We start from the raw sequence: 8,501 nt of genomic DNA, 5'->3' as shown, positions 1-8,501 counted from the left end.
TGAACTTGTCTAATAATAGATTTACTTCGGCTGTTTACACTTCCTGTATTGTTCTGTGCTTTCTGACAGCCTCAGATTATTTCCCATTCCACTTCTCTATATTTAGGGGTTGCACATCTTTCTAGTTGTTTTGAGCAGTTCCCTTACTCTGTTTTTGTTGTAGTAACTTCTACTTCTGAGTCGGCCCTTTGTCAGTGCTCCACACTGTAATATTTATTTTTCTGTGAAAATGTAAGTTATGAAGTTATTTTATTGTTTAGTTTTCTCATTATCAATCGCTAACTGCACACTTTTCCCCTGAAAAATAAACCCTACTTGCCGTGTTCAGTAGGTTAATCAAAAACTTTATTCTACAAAATATATCAGCTAAACCTTCAATACTGCTAACTACCTGTATAATGTTCAATTATCTGTTAAAATACAAAGTAAAAAATGAATTATGCAAAGATATACTATAATTATGACTACATTTTTTACTGTAATTATGAATAACATTGTTTACAAAACTCCCCAACATTTCTGTTTTTGCTTGTGACGTCAAGTATCATTTATTTGTTTCCCATTCATTTTATTGCGAAGCTGACTTACACAAGGAAGAGTTCTGCAATATTGCTGACACCTACTTTTCTAAAAATACAGGAGCATATTACATAAAACATTATGACAATCTTTCACTTCTTCATTTGGTATTTTGTGCAGTTGTAGCCAGAATTGCACAGCCCCTCCCTTACCTTTTATCACTTTTCATTACAGTCGGTAAGAAGCTTTGTAAATGGATTCTAGTAAATAGTAAAACAAATGGTGACTTTCCATGACAGTACCTTATAGTAAGAATCAGTATTCTTCCTAGGGGCGTAATGTTTGCTCTAATCTCACTCAGTCAGCCATTCATTCAATAAAATGTTATTTATAAGGTGCTTTCTTTCTCAATGCATCATACAAAGATTACACCTTTGCAAAGCATTAAAACAAGCATTAAGATAATAGGAAACTGATGAAAAGTTTAAGACCATATATAGCTTGTATAGCTGGTGCAGACATTCATAGATTGCTCCTCGAGCCATACCCTAAAGTCTGCACCCCTAAGGTGACAGGCTACAGATTACTGATGAGGCTAGACCACTGATGAGAAAGTCCCTCAGTCCCACAGAGACTCCATGGGATGTGGTAAACTCTAGCATCTCCTCCACAGATGAAAGGAGATTTCTGCTCAGACAGTATTCTTAGACATGGTTTTTAAATAGCCAGGCCCCAAATCATATATATTGTTTTATACTAGTAACAGTACTATGCACACCTGATTTGTAATCTATTAATGCCTGCTTTGAGTATATGTTTAATGACGTAGGGTTAGTCCCTGCCTGAGTAATCTCCATCTTGGCAGGCTCTGGCTCAAACATACCAACACCCTCTCTATGGCCCGGATAAGAAACATCTGCTATTCTCACCTGACAGCTGTCAGCCTCAATCATCAAGGTTTCCCTTTCTAGTTTGCCCAAAATCTCCATAATGTGTTTAACATGTTATTGTCAGGACTAACTGTAGAATGCAGTAACATCCAGGTACACTAGAGCATAGGGATGCAATCTATTAAGCTCTGAAAGGCCGCTAGGACATTAGTCATTATAGAGAGCATTTTGTTGAGCTCATAAAACCCAAAAGAGGTAGAAAAGATAACCTCTCTCTCTCTAACTGTCAAGGTTACCTGCCAATAACTCTTGGTCATGCCAATAGGAGTTACAGAACTAGTCCTACCCAGCTGCTCCAAGGGTTTATTTGCCTAGGGTATGGGGTAGGCAGTTGTCTCTGTGTGTGGCTATTGTGTTTCCTATAGTCTTCACTAAACCTGGTACTGCCATCCTTCCTTGGCAGCAGCAGCATCACCAATAAGGCTCAAGGACTAGGGACTATTGAACTCCCAGATTTACCCCAGATCCATCATCTCCTGGAAATCCTCTCTCAGGGTTTGCCTAACCTGATCAGGTCCTTCCTGTGGGGCATGTTTGATTGGTCAGTGGGATCCAGTTTCCATATAGTGGCTTACCAGTAAATATGCCCCCAAACTCTTGTAGTACTGCCAGGATCTCCTTAACCTGGGTAGGTGATGGCTACTGTGGAAGCACTACCTAATTTATTGAGGTGTCAAACCAAGCCTCAGTGAAAGGTTCTGCCACACGTTCTTCACAATTCTTCCTGTAATTCACTGAAGATACTGAGTACCAGTGTCCTAGTATTATTGCAGGGCTTCACCCTGCTAATATGCTAGAATTGTTGCTTCTGCTTCCTGCTTGGCCAGGCTGCCATGTAGATAACATTTACCTCTTTCACAATATTGAGTGGACCCCCTTCCTATGCTGTCTGAAGGTTATTGTGTCTAGCAAGAATATTCATCATTCCTTTCTGCCCATCAGAATACCCTCTGGCCCTGATTGTCCTATCATACCCAGACCATTTGCTGCTGTTGTGCTTTTGCCAGGTGCTTTTGTGCCATCCCCATGGCTTTTCTAAGCCTGGTACTGAAGCTTAAGACATATTGTTCAACAGACCTCTTGTGAGAATAGCAGTCAGTCTTCCACTCATCATATATTTAATCAAGGGGGCCCATTACCCTGTAATCATACAGCAGTTCAAATGGTAAAAATCCTGTAGATTTCAGGGGCATCTTTCTGTTTGCTAATTGGATATGGGAAATGTACCTGTTCCACACTCCTGCTTAATTTAATCTCTAAATGCTGACAATATGGTCTTTAGTGTAGAGTTTAACTTCTTCACCAGGCCATTGCCCTGTGGATGATATGGGTAATCATTAAATGCTTTATACCACAGCACTCCCGGGAATGTCTGACATGAAACCGGCACCTCTATCTGTCAGTTTTTCCCTTTGAAAACTTACCTTGCTGAACCTTCCTAGCAAAGCATTTGTCACCTTCTCTTGCTTAGTAGAGGAGAAAGTTACTGCCTCAGGGCATCTAAGTAGCATAGCCCAGCAACACCAGGATATACCTCTCACCTCTGGAACTTGAGGTACTAAAAGGCTCCATAATGTCCGAAGATACTCCGTGAAACACTTCCTTAATACAAGACAAAATCAGCAAAGCAGCTTTATCTATGTCTTCTGTCTTGCCAAGCCTCTAACACTGCTTGTATCACCTGCAGTAGCCCATCACATTCTTTGCAATACCTGGCCAATAAAAATTCTACTTATGCCTCCTTTTTGTATACCTTATCCCCACATGGCCTGAAAAACGGATATCGGACTTTTGCCATAAGTGCCTTCAGTAGGCCCTTGGCACTATCAGATGCCTTATTACTTCCACTTCTAGCCCTCCATCAGAAGTCCTTTCTCTGTACAATAACCTTTTCTCCCAATATATGGTGTTCTCCTGCCCTTGAGGATCAGGAGCCCCTTATTTACTTCCCTCATCTCCTAAGGGCTCAGAGTTGAGCTTATCTCAGGTCTTTCTTTGTGACCGAGCTTAGCTGCCCATCAAAGGACAGTTTGCTTGAAATTCAGGCTTGCTGCTACCATCTAACTCAGCCAGTGAAATAATGTCTTTCATGAGCAGCTCATTTCCTTTCAATAGCTGTGTCTCAGATTCATGTTTTCTGCTACTAACAAGCCCCCATCCTGAAATTGCCATGTCATCAGTCTCATTTGGAAATGTGGGCACTAGCTGGGTCATTTCTCTACTGTTTTCCCCATGTGCTTACCTGTATGTCTGGCTACATGCAACAACATAAACACAAGGTACTACATTATTAAAATCATTTATTGGTTCATAGGTACTTACTAGGTTTTTCATCAGTGAGGGTTTAAAAAGCCTAGCTTTACATTCCCGTGGAAGTTTTTAACCCTTATATTTTGCATACAAATAACCAATATCTTGGCCAAACAAGGATTTGTTGGGCCATTTACATGTTTCCCTTAACCATAAGAGACAAGAGTGCTAATTCATGGTGAATATGTGGTTACCCATCCTTTCATCCAAATTATATTTTAATAGAGCAAGAGAAGCACTTTGCTTTATGAGGCATGGAAGACAGTTCCATGGAAGCAGATTATTCTGTGATAGAAACCTCCAACATGTTCTATTTTTTTTTTTTTTTTTTTTTTTTTTTTTTGCAAAAGTGATTGAAGTCTCTTGAGTGGGAATTTATGATACCCATAGACTTGCAAATGTGTAATAAGCCTGACAGAATACAGTCTGTGGAAGCTCTATATGCAAAGCATAGGTAACCTCTCCGTAGTCTGCATGACACTGAGAAGAGGGACAAGGCTTTGAGGTGGTCTGTGAAGTATTTATGATTTAGGCCCTTGATTTTTTTTAGTGAGAAAGCATTGTGGTCATTCCAGTTGTGACAAGTGTTTAGACAGATATTTAATAAAAGTGGCATTATACACAATGATCGGCCTAATGAGTGCCAAGTACAGTGAAACAATTTCATCACTGAATCTGGACAAAATACCTTTAGATATACATTGTGCAATAAAAAGGGCTCTGTTCTAACAGTGGATATATGGTAATTAAAGGATAGTTCATTGTTGACATGTTCCCCAGGGGTCTATATTATAACATCAAAGTCTTAAAACTTCGAATGTTATAATATCGACCCCAATTCAGCGAACTCTTGAAATAGCGAAGCTGCAGAACACTGAATATTTTCCTAGGGAAAGTATTCGGTGTCCGTTTCTGCAGCTTCGCTATTTCCTCGACTGTGGTGCAAAGGTGACGGATCGGGTTAAGGTAGGTGTGCGAACGGACCGAGGTAAGGTGAGTGTGGGATAGTTAGGGACCTTAGGGATAGAGAGCGGGTAAGGTGAGTGTGCGATAGTTAGGGACCTTAGGGTTAGGGAGCGGGTAAGGTGAGTGTGGGATAGTTAGGGACCTTAGGGTTAGGGAGCGGGTAAGGTGAGTGTGCAATAGTTAGGGACCTTAGGGTTAGGGAGCGGGTAAGGTGAGTGTGTGTTAGTTAGGGACCTTAGGGTTAGGGAGCAGGTAAGGTGAGTGTGCATTAGTTAGGGACCTTAGAGTTAGGGTTAGGTTAAGGTAAGTGGATAGCTGGTAGTTTATGCAAGGTTTAGTGTACACCATGATGTTTTTATGGCTCTGAGGAAGCACTATGTGTGAAAGTGCTTATCCTTTGTATTAAACTTTCTTCATTTTATCAGCTCTGGTGGACGCTTGTTTTTTTCTGCTATTTGTTAATTTTTTTTTAGTCCATAGTTTTGACAGCAGCTATTCGTTTGGATCAGGGCCTCTTGCAGGATCTAAGTGTCTTTTGTGGAGTTTATGAAGGCACCAAGTCTGCAAACTTGGTCAGCCACAAACATTTAATATTAGCTTTGACCTCCAAGAAGTAAATGTCAAAGAGAATTGTCCTAAGTACTAAACACTGGGGTACATTGCTAGTGACATGTAAAGCTGTCTACCCTAACTTTCTGGGTTCTATTTGTGAGCCAGTTTGGTATCAAATGAATTACACAGAAACTGATATTGAGCCGGAAGAGTTCAACTACCATACCTGAGTGTGGGATAGTGTTGAATGCATTTGCAAGGTCTAGATATATAGTGTGCACTGTTTTGCCCCAAGTCATTGCTTCAGCAACTTTTGAGGAAGTCAACCAGGTTAAGTAGGCAGGACCTGCCCTTAATGAATATGAGCTGAGCTAGACTGAGAGTCTGTAGGGTCCATTAAGTTCCAATTTCTTATTAAAACAAGCAGTGCAATATAATCAAACACTGCTGCATGCTTGTTCTATTGCCTTCATTTTAAGTTCCTATAAACTCTGGGCAGGGTATTTGAAAAAGTGTTTCTCCTAAACTGTAGTATGCTACCCAAGGAAGTATTGCTGCCTTTTAAACACTGCAGGCTCATAAAAAATATGATGCTATTCTTCCACCAGTGTAAGGTACAGACCCTTGCAATAGTGTAGTGTCATAGTTGTCTCCAGTCAATAACTCTTGTAGTGATACCTGTTTCAGTACTGGGCCTCAGAAATGGTGTGTCAGTTGAAGCAAATTCCGTAGCTAGAAAAGGTCTGGAATTATTACTTTTTGGAATACAGAGTCTAATTAAGCAAAGTTCTAGCTGAATGCATCTGAAGTTTATAAGTTAAAGAGGAGGACTAATTACACACACACACACACACACACACACACACACACACACACACACACACACACACACACACACACACACACACACACACACACACACACATACACTTTCTTCTCATGTGGCCAAGACAGACCTCCAGCCTGCAAAATAATAATCCTAGACCTCAAATGTTTATATTACTAATTTAAATATTCTCCCTTCTGAAATGTACAATGACCACAATGAATTAATTTTATATCATTGTCAATATTAGCAAAATTCCTGTTAAGAAGACTAGTTTAAAGTGTATAAGCTTATGATCCAAGAAATGTCCTAGAAAAGCATGAAATGTTTATAGTAGATAAGAAACATTAAATGTTTTGTCCTATCGTGAAATGTTTGTAGCAGATAAGAAACTTGAGATTTTTTCTCTTACCATAAAATATTTGTAGTACTTAAGAAAGCTATGTTTTTCTAATTGAAATGCTTTGTAGTAAGAGTTATGGATCACACTCTTGATTTGAACAGGCAAATAGCCCTGTAGAGAGGTTCCCCACATTAATTTGTGAGTTTACTGAATGGGGGAAAGGTATACAAAAGGAAGAAGAATTTATAAGAAAAACATTTGCTAGAGGAGATATTCCTTTTTCTAACTTTATAGCAAGAAGAAGTTTCATAGTTTATGTCAATGAAATATTTTTGGTTGCAAGGCAGTGCAGAGGAATCAGACTGACATGTAAAATTAAACACAGTAAAGTTAAGACACTAAAAGCTGAAGTCAAATAGAAAACTATACAGATCAAAAAGGTGAAAAAAGCTAAGACACTAAAAGCTGAAGTCAAATAGAAAACTGTACAGATCAAAAAGGTGAAAAAAGCAATCTTTGTTATTACCTAGAATCTCTAAACATATATACAAATATGAATATGTAATCCACATTTTGACTTCATCCATCCACATCTTGGCAAGGAGAGGTCTGATTACTGAAGATGGTAAACTAGTAAGCCACTAACAGCTACTAAGAGAGATTGTAGACTTGGTTAAATTAAATGATACTTCTACGGCTAATATTAATAAGGTAAAAGTACATACAAAAAGTAAAAGAAAAAAAAAACAGTCAAATCAATCAAGTAGTAGATCGTTGGTAAAGGAGAGAACTGTTGGTACTGAATAAATGTGCCAGTAAAAGGTCCTACAATATTAAGATGAACGAAAAGCAAACATTTGTATAGAGAATTTTAAATGAGTAAAGGGTTCAAGTGGACCTAGTCATATGTCCTCTTTCTTTCTACATTGTATTAATTACCTTTGCAAATAAGAACACTTTAAGTATAATCTGAGGCTAAAAACAAGTTAGGGCAAATCATGCCAATTAAGTGTGATGGTATTATCATCCCTCAGTTTGTGCGTTAACACTAATGGTATTGTCTGCAATGAGGGTGCAGTGTGACCTAGAACTTGAGCAACAGGCCCATAGGACTTTAAATGCAAAAACACAATATCATATTTTGCAGTTAGCAAACTTTGTTAAAATTCTGAGGGGGGGGCACCAAACATTGTAGATAAAATCAAAATTGAAGATTTTTAAATATGAAACCAGAAAAAATTTTCATAGATTGTGTTACCAAAACCCTGGCAATTAACAGAAGAGTTAAAAAGAACCCTTTGGATAGAATAAACATGGTTAAACTTAAAAAACAAAAGTCATTGCAGTCACAATTTTTTTTATCATCTAGGAACAAATTATAGCAAATTATAAGCTCTAGATTCAGATGGGAAAGTATGATTAATGACATCCAAAATCATGTTTACAGATGTGTTAACTGTGTCATGCACAGTGTAAAAAAAGTGAACATGGGGAAGCAATATACACTTCCATAAGCACTGGAAAACACTGGGTGAAAGACATAGGACTTTTGTTTAATACTGAGTTGCTGCATTTTAAATAGCAAACTACAGAACCACTTTTAGATCAAGGTGTATCAGCCGAAGTACTGTAAAATCATGAAACAGATTACCATTACAAGTAAGGTAATGTAACTCAGTAGAATCATTCAGGAAATCCATAGAAACTTGGTTTGGTTGGAATGTTTATTTTATGACTTGGAACCGTGTTATGATGGAGCTTGACCTTTGTGCAGCTTACCAGAAACTATGAGAATCTCTCCAAAGAGTTATGGTTAACTGCTCATAAATAAATGAAGATCTGATCCATGTATCTGTAAAAAAGAGAGATCCTGTATGCTATCACTTGAAAAAACTAAATTGTGAGATCATCTCCAAAACCAAATGACTTTGGCAAGACTGGTGGTATGGAAAGGTGGGCAGGCCATCCATTATGAGTTACAGACACAAGCTGAGGTATGAGAACAAAGAGGTTCAGTTGGGCCAAGGATATCTGA

The sequence above is a fragment of the Protopterus annectens genome, chromosome 13.part0 (assembly GCF_019279795.1).
Source record: "Protopterus annectens isolate FY-2018-M chromosome 13.part0, PAN1.0, whole genome shotgun sequence".
NCBI classification, from domain to species: Eukaryota; Metazoa; Chordata; order Ceratodontiformes; family Protopteridae; genus Protopterus; species Protopterus annectens.
This window is presented reverse-complemented; position numbering follows the sequence as displayed.